Consider the following 16,372-nt stretch of genomic DNA (forward strand, 5'->3'; position numbering starts at 1 on the left):
TAATCAATTCAAGGAAATGTCATACACCTCATCACGGTGCTCCCTCTGTCGTTTATTCACATGATTCCCTCCATTAAAAAAGTGTTATGAGCGCCGTCCCTTCTGTCATGATCAAAACCACTCTGCGCCCACTCCACAGGGAGAGCACATCGCCTGTGAATAAGGTACTAAATGCGGGCCTAAAACTTAGTTATGCGTGAAAAGAAAACCCCAACCCTGCCCTGGCTTTCCATTGAGGTATGAGTGCACGATGGCAAGTGAGACAGGAGGGGCAGGGGTGTGGAGGTTCCCGCAAGTTGTCCAGGTGGATTACTTCCTGGTCAGAAAACTTATACTGCAGCATTACTGCAGGAAAAAGAAACAATCTCCATGCAAGTTAACAAATTTATTTTTAAGTATATCTGTCGTTACAACAGAATATAACTATTCAATAAAACTCTTACAAGCATACTCTATTATCATCTCAAAGACACTGTCTTTTTTTTTTTTTAAATACAGATCTCAGGAATAAACATTTCTTTAGCTTAAACTGATGACTTTTAAGATTTTAACTCTAGAAAAAATACCATGGCCAACTAAAAGCAAATACTGAGAAACTACACATATTATCAAATTACACTGCAATATTTGTGTACAGAAACCTGTATATACATTTCTCTTATACAGCTGATGTATAACAGTTACTAAACCTGCCTTGAGAAATGGGGTGCAAGGAAGGTTCAAACTGAGTTAAAGATCAGTCTCTTAATCACATTTCTTTCACTGCCAATTAGAGACAATCCAAGCAGTCTGTGAATACCGAGAAAGTCCCACGTTCCTTGGTGTGTTCTGGGAATTCGGATACATTGGAGATGGAGAAGGTGACCATGCAGGTGTTCATGGCTGTGCTCACGGGTACAGCTGGAGGGACTCTGGTCCAAAGGAGGGGACTGTCCTCCATCCACTGGCCTCAGGGCAGCGCAGGAGGAGACCTGACCGGGTGAGCGCACGCAGCCCAGCAGCCAGGGAGGCCTGGGTGGAGGGGAGGGCGCAGCGTGGCTTTGGCATGAGGGCCCACTCCTGGGAGAAGGCCCAGCAGGGCTTGGCGCCGGATCTCCCGGCTCGGTGGGAACAGCCCCTCGCGATGTGCTGCCTGTGGTGACCTCCTCCAGGAACGCGAGCATTCTCCGCACCTCCGCCATCTCCCCTTGAATCGACTGCAGGGATCTCCTTCCTCAGTTCTTCGATGACACAACGACTTCCTTCCTGGAACTCAGGTTGATGGACACCATGCGTCTGTAAGCGGCAGCGAGGCCGGGTATGTTTGCTGGCTGCTTCTCTCGCCCGGCGTCCTTCAAAGCTGTCTCCACCCTGGCACACTCCTGTCTACCCGCGTAAAGCCGGTCAATGAGCTGGCACTTCATTTTGACCTGGGCAGCCAGTCTTTCTGCCAGCTGCTTTTCGTGTCTGTGATACAGGCGACTTCTAACAGAGTGAGTGAGCCTGCAGCCAAATAAGACAGCCAGGAAGGAGGTGAGGACAGGGAGACTCAACAGTGTCTCCCACTGGAGGCTCTGGAGCATGAGCTGAGCAGACAGGCCATCGGGGAGCAGCCACACCAGACCCGCGCTCAGCTCCCTCAGGATCAGCCCAAAGCCAAGCTCCATGGAGGACAGCAGCCCCTCCATGGCACGGACCCTCCCAGGGCTCTGCCTGGTTACCGTGGAGCCCCAGCCACAACAAGCCCCAGGGGGGGCACCCCAACATTCCACCCGGAACCCAGCCAGCAACTGACATCCTGGATGGGTCAGTTACCAGTGTGGGGGGGAGGGGCTGCGTCGGGGGAGGGGTTGTAACCAAAGTGTCATTCTCTCCCTTACTGTCCAATGGTGATTTTTCGTACCTCTTTCTTTTTGTATTTATCTCTATATAGAATAAATATATAGTGAAATGTATCAATGTTAAGTTTATGATTTCACAGTTTTCAAATTCCTAACCCTCAACAGTATCCAAAAGTCAATGTATGAACCATATGTTTGAATGACATCCATGAACACAGAATATACATCTCTGTCACATTTCATCGGAAACATAAAACTCTGACGACATGTATCCATCAATTGGATGGTGGCTGAACTTGATAAAAATGAAATAAATCAGACTGTGCACTTTGATGTCTGTCTCCTTTGCTCTAAGTAATGTTTTTAAAGACACATGTTTTTAACTGAATATGCTATTCAATCTGTTTATAGGCCTGAATAATTTGTCCTTTAAGATTATATCACAAATTAATCCATTCCCTTTTTTTAAAAAAGACTTTATTATTTTAGAGCAGTTTCAGGTTCACAGCAGAATTGAGCAGACAATACAGCGTGTTCACACACAGTCCACTGCATCCAAACATACATACTCCCCTAGCCTCAACATCCCTCATCAGTGTGGCATGTTTGGTAGTATCGATGAACCAGCATGGGCACAGTATTATGAACCAAAGTTCATAGTTTACAGTAGGGCTCACTGTTTATATTCTATGTTCTGTGGGCTTTGACAAATGCATATGACATGTAGCCACTATAGTATCACACAGAATAATTTCATTGCCCTAAAAATCCCTTGTGCTCCATCTATTCATCCCTCCCTCCCTCTATCCCTCTCTCCATGATCTTTTTATTGTTTCTGTAGCTGCCTTTTCCCGAATGTCATTTGGTTGGAATCATACAGTTTGTAGCCTTCTCAGACTGGCTTTTTCCATTGAGTATTATGTCTTTTAAGTTTCTTCCATGTCTCTCATGGCTTGATAGACCCCCTTTTTTTTTTTTTACTGCAGATATATTTTGAAAACTTACCTATATGTACTGTTCATTGTTTCTGAGAATGCCTAGAGCTTTAGCTTTTTAAACTTACATAGTTATCAAAAGAATAAAGCCAACCACAAAATAAAAATTAATTCAAAAAGATATATACACCCTGCTATTAGCAGCAACATTATTTATAATTGCCAAGAAATGGAAGCATCCTAAGTGCACATCAATAGTTGACTAGATAATGAAGATGCAGTATACACACACACACACACACACACACACACACACTATGGAATACAATTCATCCATAAAAAAGATATGTTGCCACCTGCAGCCCTTCATTCACTTTTTTTTTCAGTTCAAAAACCAGACATTTTTAACTCGCTGAGACATTTCTACTACATCAAAGACAACAAAATACTAGAAATAAACTAGAAACAAACTTAACCAAGGAGGTTATCATACTCTGAAAACCAAAATGACACAAAGAAAGGGAAAGATCTCTTGTGCTCTTGGATTGGAAGAATCAACACTATCAATATGGCCACACTCCCCAAAGCAACCCACAGATCCAGTGCAATCCCATCAAAATACTCCCAACACTCCTCCCAGAATTAGAACAAACAACTATGAAATTTACAAGGAACCACAAAAGATCCTGAACAGCCAAAGCAATCTGTTGTAGGTCTTTTTGTTGTTCTTTTTGTTCTCTATTCTCATGGTTTGATGACTAGAGAAGGTCCATTAACATTTGTTGTAAAGCTGGTTTGGTGGTGCTGAAATCTTTTAGCTTTTGTTTATCTGTGAAGTTTTTGATGGAAAGAGTATTCTTGATTGTAAGTTTCCCCCTTTCATCACTTTAAATATATCGTGCGACTCCCTTCTGGCCTGTGGAGTTTCTGCTGAAAAATCATCTGATAGCCTTATGGGAGTTCCCTTGTATGTTTTTTGTCGCTTTTCTACTGCTGATTTTAATATTTTCTCCTTATTGTTTATTTTGGTCAATTTGATGACCATGTGCCTTGGTGTGTTCCTCTTTGGGTTGATCCTGTGTTGATCCTGAATATCAGCAATTCTCCATGATTCAACATTATACAGTAGAGATTTACACAATAATGGGAATATGACTCTATAGCAAAATTTACAAAAAACAGCCATATCTACAGTCACACACCTGTCTATCTATCTGTATATAGATATGCTTGTATTATTAAACAAAGAGAATTAAAGTCTGGGTTCAACTATAAGCTTCCTGGGGACAGGGCATCTTTATCTGCTGACCACTGCATTCCCAACACCTGGCACAAAGCCTGGTGTGCGGAAGGTGTGCAATTGAATTTTCAATAAATGATGACAGTATGATATCAGCAAGAAATACTAAAAGAAGGTAAAAGTAGGGAAAATGAAAACAGATATGAATGAATGAGAGAACTGAGAAATTAAGAAAGAAAGAAATCTAAGGGCTGGTTCCTTAAAAACAAACAAAACAAGCAGCTGCCTGATGAAACCAAGGGGAAAAGACAAGAGTCTTAGTGGATACTGAACACATGCTAAGCACAGTCTGAAACATTTACACACATTGTTCTTCATTTACACCTCACGGCTCACACAAGATACCAAGATAAGCTTTGGATGGATTAACCACAATGTGCAAACTTTATGTATCACTGCAATGAACAGACCCTGTTTAGGTACTTTAACAAAACTGAATACCTTAACACACAAAATGCAAAAAACAAACAGAAAAAAAATTAATTGAACATCTGGAGAAATTTAAACACTGAATATTTGACACCAAGAAATGAATTAACATTTTTAGGTGTGAGAAGGGTCTGTTTCTTAGACCCATTAAAATCCTTATCTTTTAGCTGTACACATTTCTAGATGAAATAAGGTTTGAAGCAAAAGTCCAACAAATGGAACTGATTAAATAAACTCTAAAATAGTTAATCAACTGAGTTTTTATTTTTTTTATTTTTTTAATGGAGGTACTGAGGCTTGAACCCAGGACCTTGTGCATGCTAAGCATGTGCTGTACCACTCAGCTATTACTCCCCCCAACTGAATTTTTAAATATCACATACTGGAAAATTCTTTAGCAACATGCTGTAAAATACTCAAATGTATGTGAAGATGAAAAATAAAATTCAAAACAGTATAATCTTTATTTGCTTAGAAATACAATATGTATTAAAATATTTAAAATAAATGTATATAGTGAGAAAACAAGAGTGAGAATATACACATTCAAAAAATTAAGAATTAAAAAAATGTGGATTTGACGGTTGGCATTACAGGTGATTTTTATTTGCTTTCCACGGTTTCAAATTTTTCAGATTCCATCTAATTAGATGTACTATGATCAAGAAAATAAAGTGATATTCAAATTTCTAAAGGCCCCAGGTAGCCCCTTCCTCACCCCCTCTGCCATTCCGCTAACTCTACACTCTCATTATTTTGTGCCTGCATTGTGTTAACAGAGTTCAACCTGATTTCTCATTTCTCTCTGTGCCCCAGAAGCCGGAGATGCTTTCTATAGGAAATAATCACATCCCAAGTCACAGTGGTCTCTTAGGCACTGGAGAAATACAAAATTAAAGAGAAAAAAAGGGTTCCTGTCTTCAAGAAGTATATAACCTATAGAGGACACATTAGAATTCAGCCGAGTCTGTAACAGAGAAGTGCCAACCTCAGTAGCATGAATTGAGTCCCCCACCCCCTGTTCAAAACCAAGCAGAGGAGGAGGAGGGGGACTTGAGGCCCTGCCTCATGCGGGGAGCAGAGGAGGCTCTTGGGGAGGAAGAAGCCCCCAGAGCTGAGGCGGCACCAGGGGAGGGGCTCCACTAGAGCAACGGCTGGAAAAGGGGAAAGAGACTGACGGTTTCATGGTGAATTCAATGCAAAAAGTCAGGAAGAACTGCGAATTTGTCAAGCATCAGGCTTGGGACCTTGAGCAGATCAAAGTGCAGTGAACGAACGGAAACAAAGAAAGACGAGTCTGCACTACTCACTGTTTCTGAGTCTAATACCATCACCATTCCTAACGCAGACCTCACTCAGAAGCGAGATCTGAGCACTGACACCACCTTCTCCTCTAAACAGGGCTCTCTCTGTCCCAGACAGTTCCTGTCTCCCATTGTCTGCCAGACTCTTAGCAGCATTATTAATTAAGTCCACTCAATGAAAGTAAACAATTTTTTAAAATCTCTGTTGATAGATAACAAAGCAATCACTATATTTTATGTGAAATGAATTCTACTAGAAAGAGTTTTTTCACAAAGTTTTCAAAGACCCTATCATTAAATTATTTGCAATCTTACCTCTGTCCACAGTGAAGTCCATCGTCCTAAGGGGTCCTCTTGCCTCACAGACATGAGAAAAGTTGAGATGTCTGACAGTGACACTCTCTCCTGGGGACAGTTTGAAAAAATTAATCATTTAAAATTCTTAACTGTATAAGAAATCAGTGTAAAAGTAATCTAGCATACTATTTAAAGTAGAACACTATTAGTTAATTGAAAAGCTATTTTTTAAAAAGAAAATGTTATCCAACTTTTAAGGTGAAGATACTGATAACAAATGACCAACCATTATTGAAAATGAAAGATGAATGACTTTGTCAATCTGCTTCCCTTAAAATCAAGGTTACCATCTTAGAGACAAGATGGTCACAATCTAAAGGCAAAAACGAAAACATCCTGTAAGAAATTACTTATTCCTTAAATTAAAAGTGAATTTGTGGGAAGGGATAAATTTGGGAGTTTAAGATTTGCAGGTATTAGCCACTATATGCAAAAATAATTAAAAAAATTTTTCTGTATAGCAGAAGGAACTATATTCAATATCCTGTAATTAACCTTTATAGAAAAGAGTATGAAAATGAATGTATGTCTGTATATGCATGACTGGGACACTGTGCTGTACACCAGAAATTGACACATTGTAACTGACTGTACTTCAATAAAAATAAATTTTAAAAAGTAAATCCTACTTTTCAAAGCCACAAAAATGACCCCTGCCTTAAGAAACCCACCTACACCTTTTCATTCACCTAAGATTGCACATCCACAGTTAAGATACCTGGCTGTAAGCCAGGGGCTGTGGTTGGCAAAGCCACTCACAGCCCGTCATGTCCAAAGTTTTACTGGGACAAAGCTATGCCCATTTATCTATAAATGGTCTGCGGCTGCTTCTGAGTCGTTGTGACAGGGACAGTATGACTGAAAGTGCTCAAATGAATGCCAGTCCAGCTCTTCACAAAAGAAAGTTTGCTGAGCGCTGTTCTCAGCAATAATGGGCTCTGTAAAAATTGCAGACTATAGTACGCATTCCTTGAATGTCAATTTACTGGAAGATGTGGAGAAAAACACTGAGGAAACGAGATGAAAGCCACCCACAGCCCTCCCCCAGCACGTTCCCTAGTTACCCCACCAGCTCGCACAGTGTCCACCAGGGGAGCTCAGAGACCCGGCGCCCAGGGGTTTTGGGGGCAGACGCCCTCTACATAGCACGTGCCAGGGTCCCAGGCGGCCGGGAGGGACACGGCTGCTGAGCACAAGCCGCACCGATCGCACGAGCACTTGGGGCGCAGAGCCCGCTCTGCCGTGGGCTGGGCAGCGGGAGCCCCCCCCCCGGAGGCCCAGGTCCCGGATGCCGCCCAGGGCCAGCCCGACGCCCCGGGCTTTCTAACGACAGCAGCACAGCCCTGTCGAGCTAACTCCTTCATGAACACCCACCCACTGAGAAAGACTTGTAAACTGAAGCTAAGACGAGTGAAAAGACAAACTCACCACATCCACCAGACCCACGGCCGTCTGAAGGAGACGGCGCTGGGCCGCCCCTATCAGCAGAATCTGACGTGTGACCGTGGTGCTCTGGAGGGCGTCCCTGACACCGGGAAAACACAGGCACGTCATGGCCCCAAAGACCGCTCTGAGCACTTGTGAGCACTGACACCTGGGCTGGTAACGTCTACACTTTCTAATGCAGAAGGTCACCGCCAGGAGTGTCTCAAAGCTCTTATTCTCCACTAAGGCCTCGAACAGAGCTCAATTTTAATAGGAAACAAATCTCTTTTAAAAGTAAGAATATAAATGAAGATACTTTCATAGTAAGAATTTTACATTTTTTCAAATACTTTGTAATTAATATTGCCATTGGATATTTTATCTCTAGTTTCCTACATATTATAATAAAAACAACTTACTATTTTAAAGTGGTCAAAATCCAACAGTATATATTTATATAAATTTAATATATTTAAATTAGTCTTTAATAATTTAAATTACTGCTTTAATTTATATAAATATATTTAAGTTGGTATGTTTAAATTAGTATGCATTAATATACATTATTCTACATTAGTTTATATATTTTCCTTACAGCTTCATATATTATATATTAGTACATATATTAGTATATATGTATAAATTAGGCACATATTTAAATTAGTAATTCGTAAAACAAAACAAGTTCAATTATACAAGTAATAGTTTTTTTATTTACTTTTTTTTTATATAAAATTAAGAGCTAAAAAAATGCCAATGCCAGTCTTAACTAAAACCACTCACTATGGGTTAATAAAGCAGAAGAGAAAACAAAATTTACTAATAAAAAGTTTTGACAAATAAGCATATGTGAACACACTCAGAGTAAATTACCTGAAGGCAAGAAGGCCTTCTATACCCAGAATTTTACATCTTGGGATGTTTGCCAAAGCCTTAGACAGAAGCAGAATGGGGACAGCACACCAATGTCTACTTGTTGTCCTCTGAATAAACTTTAACAGGAAACCACCTGAAATAAAAAGTTTTAAGGAAACACTGTTGCCAATAAGCACATGAAAAGATGCTCAACACCATCAGACATCATGTGGGGAAATGCAAATCAAACCCATAAGGATGTAACTGCACAGCCACTAGGGCGGCGCTAATCCAAAGGACAGACAGTAATCACTGTCCTCAAGGACATGGAGAAACTAAACACATCCACTGCCGGTGGGAATGCAAAACGGGGCAGCTAGTGTGGAAAACAGTTAGGCAGCTCCTCTAAAAGCTAAACACAGAGTTACCATACGACCCAGTAATTCCACTTCCAGGTATATAACCAAGAGAAGTGAAAGATTATGTCCATACAAAAACTTGTTCTGTGAATATTCAAAGGAGTTGTTCATACCAGTTAAAAGCGGAAATAATCCAAACATCTACCAACCGGTGAGTGGATAAAGAGAATGTGAAGTATCTCTGCAGTGGAATATTATTCAGCCACAAAAAGGAATGAAATATGGGCACATGTTACAAAACAGATGAATCTTAAACACATTATACTACATGAAAGAAGCCAAACATAAAACAAAGGGCCACATTATATAATTTCCCTTATATGAAATGTTTGGATTATGCAAATACACAAATCTTTTTATATGAAAAATTTAGAATACAGACAAAGTAAATTAGCTGACAGAAGCTGGGGAAACGGAGAATGTGATGTGACTGTTTATGGGCACAAAGTTTCCTTCTTGAGACGATGACAATACTATGGAATTAGTGGTGATGGGTATACAACTTTGTAATTATATGAAAAACCATTGAATTGAACCATTTAAAAGAATAAATTTCGTGGTATGTGAATTGTATCTTAAAAAGGCTGTTGGAAAAAAGATCCACATTATTTCAATTTCATTCCTTTTAGTAAGATAAGTATTCTACTATATTGTAGAGATTCTGATAACCATGCAGCTATATATATTTTTTTAAAGTTAAGGTAAAAGATATACTTTTTACTGTTGGAAGCCATTCTTTTGTTGCAGATTTAAAAAAAAACAAAAACAGGATAAATACCAAGGGTAACTGGCCTCTGGTATCTGCAAACAATAATCTTAGATCTTTCTCATAGACTATTTCTTCCCTACCCTGGATTTAATCAACATAATTAAACCATTTTGAAATAACAAAGGGGTGGTGCTTTATTGTGCATTCTCTGCTGATGTGTGGTACCTTAAGGACCTTCATGCCATGTAGTTAATGAACATCTGACTGCTTCCTCAGATCATCACTGTAGGATGATTTTAGGGAATCCTTGGGAGCTCCTGGAAGGGTATTACCCGTATTTTATATCTCCCAAAGTGACTAGCACAGAACTGCATATGATTAAGATAGTCACTGGGAATTGTTGACCGAAAAAACTACAAAGTAAAAAGTGTAAGTAGACATCCCACTTGCCCTCCCTTCTGGTGGCCTAACACCTCACTCATGACACGAGCAACATGGTAACAGCCAAGCTTCCATTTCACTGTTCATGTGGACCAGGGTCTACCAGGTGCCCAGCACTGCCACAGACACCAGGCCCCCAGCCTCTAAGGGGCGCTGACCACTATCCTCTCACTCACTGTGCTACGGGCAACGGGATCAGCAAATTCATCCCCAGACTGTAAACTTCCAAACTCTAGCAAGCCACAGAACAGCTCTTCTCATTATCAACTTTGACAAAGGGTAAAGGTGGGAAATAAATGCTGTGTTCTGTAGAATGGCTGCCCCATCAGATATGGAAACAGGGAAGCTAGAATGGGCCCTTGGTGCTGCTCTGGAAGTGGGTGCATTAAAAGATGGTTTTTAATATGGATGGATGAATAATGGACAGACACTGAGATACAGATGAGTATATCTGCTTGGGGACAGAACTAAGAAACAGATGTACATGTACAGACACACACACACACAGGGAGAGAGGTGACGATTAAACAAATGTGATAAAACATTATCATGTAGGGAAGTGGGTAAAAGGCAAATGAGCATCTTTATATTATCCTCACAACTTTTCTATGAATCAAAATCGAGAGAAAACGGGGTTAAGCGTTGGTTAGCCCAAACCACTACAATTTCCAAGAGGGAGGAAACCAGGCAGGAGTGAGGGAAAGAAAGGAAGCTCTGTGAGATACTCATTCCGGAAGCCCAGGAACAGAAGGGTTCCAAGTAGGAATGAAAAGAAAAGAGGAACACCTGATATAAGTAAAAGGCAAAAGGAGTAACAAACACAGAAGGGATGACATGACAGGGAAGAGCTGGACGTCTGTGAGGCAACGTGTACTTATGCACCAAATGCATTAAACAGCCTTGTCACTGTCACACTCAAGTTACCTTTGTCTATGAAACACATATCACTGCACGGCTGCTTGAAAACTATGCGTGTTTACCTGCTATACAGAGAGCTCTCTGAAAGTGCGTCCATCAATGGTCCAACAATAAACTAAAAAAAGAAAAAAAAAGGGAAAACAGTATTTGGTGTTAAGTTGTAACTGTAATTTTGCAAAGTCAGCCTGCCCCACCCACACATCCTACACAGGCTACAGAAGAGCCGTTATAAGCAAAGCTCATCTCTTCTGCTGGAGGTTAGCTTGCGACAGCCTTAATTCCACCAGAATGACAAAATACCTAATTTCCCCACCTGATAAAAACCTATGGAAGACTGAGAAGAGAATACACATGTTAAGAAGGAAGGAGGGAATCCAAAGGAGGAACACATGGTGGAAAATGTGGAAGTCTATCCTCAAAACTATCACTAGACAAAAGCAAGCTCACAGGAGAGCAAGAGGTGGGGAACGGAGGGAACGACGCCTAGTCCAGCACTGTCCATGCAGTGGGACGATGAGGGACGTTTACTGAGGCTCCCTCTAAAGGGGGCCTCAATTACCACCCCCAAGTCAGTGATCGTATGACTCACAGGCACCATAATATAAAACGTGAAAGCACAGCTGTGATCGTCACAATCTCTTTGCTTTGGGTGCTGTCTGACAAATGGAAGTGTAGACACTAATACCACAGCTCAAAAGGCCACGTATGCTCAATACAGTGGATAGCAAGACTTCAGAGACTCAGGACCGTGGAACAGGACCACCGACAAGCTTCTGGCCCAGTTTTCATGCTGTTGACTTCTGCTCAGAACACTGACACCAAAGAGCTGCTTTTTCACACTGGTCATGAGGCCGGCAGCCTGTCGACAAACTATATTACAGGAAGTCTTTCCAAGTACGATAGCTGAGTTTAGAGAAATAGGATTTGATGTACGCAAATCTGTAAAATGTTACTCATAATGTTAGAGCCCTAGTACTTATTCTGAAGATCTCATCTGCTACAATGGATGCCTTTGCTTTTCATCCTTTGACAGAGGCAACGTGTGGAAGGCATCGCTGTCATTACCTCAGAAATATCTGGTGAAAATGGGAGAACCCTTGTTTCATACAGCTCCAAAAAATGGGTAATGCCTTCTTTGGTCAGGATTTTCTTTTCACTTTCAAACATTCTTTTATAAATACACAGGTGCCAGGATGGGTGGAAGAGCCAGCAACCTGCGGAAATAAACACACAGCACTGACATTTGATTCTCACACAGTGTCCCTTCACAGTGGATGATATATTCATAAACAATCACACACACAAACATTAATTTCCCCACACCGCTACGAACTTGAGTTTTTGAATCACATCCAAGAGTATCTAATTACTAAGGGGCCAAAATAACCTCAGTATTCCATTTTCAGATAGTTTTATTTAGAAAGATTGCAAGCAAATGCTATGGTAGCTACAGGGTACAAAAGTTAAATGTTACCCTACGTACGCAGGTTGGAACCTTAGATCTGGGGTGGTTTCAGTCCACTTTTCTCTCACCTTACTTCCTATTGTTTCTCATATGGAAACCTGAAACTCTCTCCCCTCTGCTGAACACCCTTGAGTGGCTTCTCAAACCTCGTAACAGAATCAGAACAAGGCAGGAACTGACCCTGACAATTGTCCCAGCCTTACACTCCCCACCCCACACCACTATCCTGTGCCTCCCTGGTCTGCTCTTCTGGTCCGGTCTCAGGGCTCCTGCACCCAGATCCCTCTCCTCAATTTCCACGTCATTCCTCAGGCAGGCCCTTCCTGCCTGCCCTCTCCAGGGCATGGCCTCGCTCCCTGGAGAGTTCATTTCAGCCTCTTGTATGGGACTTATGATCAAAACTATTGGTTCATGGAAAACAGACAAAAATCCAGTGCAGAACAGCACGTCTGTCTCACCACTTTAGCCCAGTGTTTAGGATGCTCTGGACACTAAAGTGAACATCTATTAAGCAAATACATAAATGAGTGAGAAATAAAAAATGAAATCTATATGCACTTTAGAGATACTTTAACTCTTTTGAAATATCTAGTATTTTTGAAAATACAGCATTTTTTTCAGCTCTCGCATTCTATGAATAAATCAATCCATTTGTGTGTGTGTAATTTACAGCAAGATGCCTGTTCAGTTCTTTGGCAATGGTTAATTTTTCAAAATCTGTCACTGCTATTTGAGTTGGTTTGCCAAGAGTTGAGGGCAAAACATGGTAATAAGAGAATCGTTTTAATAGTAAATGCGTAAGTGAAGTCACAACAGGATTGAATTAAATTCTAGCCCCAGGTGGGACTGTAGATTCTTACGGTCTGAGAAAAACCCCAGTGTATCAGAAAACAAGTACAGCAATCAGCTAGTAGAGCTCAGTCCCTAAGGGCTCAAACCGTTAAAGCTGTAATTACCTAAAGCAGGCCCTACAACCCACTTACCTAGGTTAATCTCATGTGTAAACACGATCATGAAGCACTTTATCATTCATGTGAATACAAGACACCGTCAGCCTGCATTTAGCTGTTCCACTGATCTAAACCTAATTTCATAAAATAATTTTAGGAAGCTCTCCAGGCTTCATTTTATTTCTCCTAAAATGCTCACATAATACTGTACTGATTAAGGACCTAAAACCAAATTTAAAACAATACCTTGGAATTTTCTCTTCCTAAGAAGTCCAACCTACAGAGCAATAACTGAAACCCCAAGAAAGCAACTCGAACAATGAAACAGAGATATGGAGAATAAGAATGGAAAGCAGTTAAAATATAAAATTAAAAATGCATAATATGCCATCATTAAAACACTACCAAAGAGTCCTTACCCCTTAAGGCTATATACTGAAATAATTTCAGATGAAATGATGTGCTGTCTAGGAATGTGCCTCAGAATCATTCAAGGCAGGTTACGTGTAAGGCAGAGGCTGGCCACAAGCCGCTCACTGTGGAAGCTGGGTGATGAGGGTTCATCATATCAACTCGTTTTCTATAAATGTCTGAAATTTTTCATAATCAAAAGCTTATAAAATTACCATACCTCTAAATTATAGAAAACTCTGCAGCCACTTGATATTAAATTCTCAAGGACTATTTAAGGATATAGGTAAATGCATTTGGATACACTGCTGAGTGAGAAAAAAATATTACAATCAACCCACAAGGTATGTATCTGGAATGTCAACAGCTGGCTCTTGGTGGCGGCAAATTCATTTATTCATAAACATCCTCCACAATAAACAGCGTTTGTTATAAAATCAAGGGGAAAAACTGGAAATGCTAGAAAAAATCAAAATGGAAGTATTACCATTTTCCTCTGACACTGCATATTCAAACAGATTTTTTAGCTTTGGTAAAACTGGCTTTATAACATGTATCTGAAAACAAAAGCAAAAAGCCATATGAAATGAAAATTCACCTTTAAAAACTTAAAAAAATTTTTCATCTATTTATATAACAGTAGCTCTTCTGTTCCCCGCCCCCACCTCCCCACTATGCATAAGAAATACGCAGAAGGTGCCTGATTGCCCAGTTTTTCAACTGTATGAATTCAGGGCTGTGAGACGGAGCGTGGCAAAGCTAACAAATGTAACCCAGAACACAGTTACAGTCACATCACAATTAGGGCCTGAGCATAAAGGACATCGTGTAATCCTCAATGGTCCCAGGAAACAGGAAGGGCTGATAATACCACTACACAAGGAGGAAAAATACTGAAACAATTTAGTCACTCAAGTCATTCAGGGTCACACATTTAGAAGCAGAGCCCGTCAGAGTTCAGTGCTCCTTACTCTTAGACTGCGCTGTAGATGCCAGAGGCTAATTTATACGTCCTTCCAACTAAAGGGAAATCGGAATTTCTGAACAGTGAGATCTTAAGAGGTCTACGGATTAAGGAAAACCATAAAATTCCGTACGACTTTAGAAATGCTTTCCCTACTCCTCATCCAAGCATCTGCATATATATTTAGCACATGTGAGTAATTCCTCATTTCAGGCCACACTGCGCTCAGTGTGCGTTTGCACTGACACCTGGTAACGACTCCACAGACGGCTGGCCCCAGAGTGGCCTGCAGCTTACAGACTGGGAACCCCTACACCAGGGCTTCCCCTGGGAACATGTAAAATATTCAAGTTCTCAGGTCCCGTCCCAGACCTACTGAATCAGAAACTTGGGGTACCAGACCCAGCAATTTATACTTAAGCCACCTGGGAGACTTTAAGGACTGTTACAGTTTGAGAACCACCGCACTGCATTAGGTAATCTTAAGAGATTCCTCTCAATTAAAAAATTCCATGATGCTAAAAACACGAACTCAAAGTCAACTGAAAATGATTTTTCAACTTTCCATTCTCAGGACCACATATGCAAAGACAAAAAGAAACCGAAAAAACTAAAAAGAAAAGAAAAGCAAAAACAAACTCAAAGGACTAATAATTACTTAATAATAATTTACCTTTGACTTTAAGTAATATTTTCCTAAGTGTGTATTTCTTTTGTTGATTACTCATAACATCAAGAAACTAAAAACTAACAAACACTTAAGAAGTAAATGTCAGAGAAGATCGAATACACCAAATTCTCTGAATGATAATTTAAGTCAACTGAAAGTATTCTTTAATTTCCTGAGCTTATATTCAATTTTAAATTGCATCTACGCCAGGAAACAAAGTACACTTGTATTCTATTATGCTATATCCAAGCTGGTCTTTTTGTCTTTTTTAATTTTACAAAATGTTTGAAGAAAAGAAAATAAAAACCTGCATCTACATAGGACTGTTAATATAGGAAAACACTTACCTGATTTCCTTGAAGAGTTTCCATAATTAAAATATAGTTTTCCCAAAACTTTAGAAGCTCATCTTTTTTCTTCTCAGAGCACCAAACCAGACTTGGGCCTAATATGGTTTAAAAAAGAAAATTAGTTCCAAGATTTAGTTCCTAAAGTAGAAAACTTCATTAAGTTTCTAAATGACAGTAGTTCTTAAAATTACGCCACTATTACCAAATACTGCATTCTCTAACAATGGAGAGCTTTAAACATGACTTTTGGTTGTATGTTCTTAAATACAAGCAGGTATCTAAGGGTCACTAGACATCCAGAGAAGCCTCCAAAGATTGAGACTAAAACAAACAAACAAGGAAATCCAGAAAAAACAAAACTATGCAGGAAAAAGAAAACCTAAACAAGAAAAAAACTTTTACGAATATTTTAAGGGGAGGTAAGAGAAAACAGTGCAGTTATGATATAAGAAAAGACACTATTAAAAAGAGGAGAATCCAAGAATGAAAAAGATCACATGAGAACACAAACTGATAGCAAAAACAAGAAACTCAAAAGAAAGGACTGGAAATAAAGTTGCGGCAATCACCCAGGAAGTGGAGCAAAAAGGCAAAACCATAGAAAATCGGAGAGAAAAGATGCCTTGAAGACCAGTCCAGGTGGTCCAATA

The 16,372-nt window shown here is 40.2% G+C and overlaps 1 long non-coding RNA gene across 1 annotated transcript; it reads right to left on the reverse strand.

The window, feature by feature from the left end:
• Nucleotides 1-370: 370 nt before the first annotated feature.
• LOC140699706 (uncharacterized) lies at nucleotides 371-8,579 on the reverse strand. The gene is made up of 3 exons (XR_012077951.1): nucleotides 8,444-8,579; nucleotides 6,104-6,193; nucleotides 371-1,482 (listed from the first exon to the last, which is right to left on the reverse strand). It is a non-coding gene; the product is annotated as an uncharacterized lncRNA (long non-coding RNA).
• Between the last annotated feature and the right edge of the window lie 7,793 nt (nucleotides 8,580-16,372).

Source organism: Vicugna pacos, chromosome 11 (genome assembly GCF_048564905.1).
Source record: "Vicugna pacos chromosome 11, VicPac4, whole genome shotgun sequence".
Lineage (NCBI taxonomy): Eukaryota > Metazoa > Chordata > Mammalia > Artiodactyla > Camelidae > Vicugna > Vicugna pacos.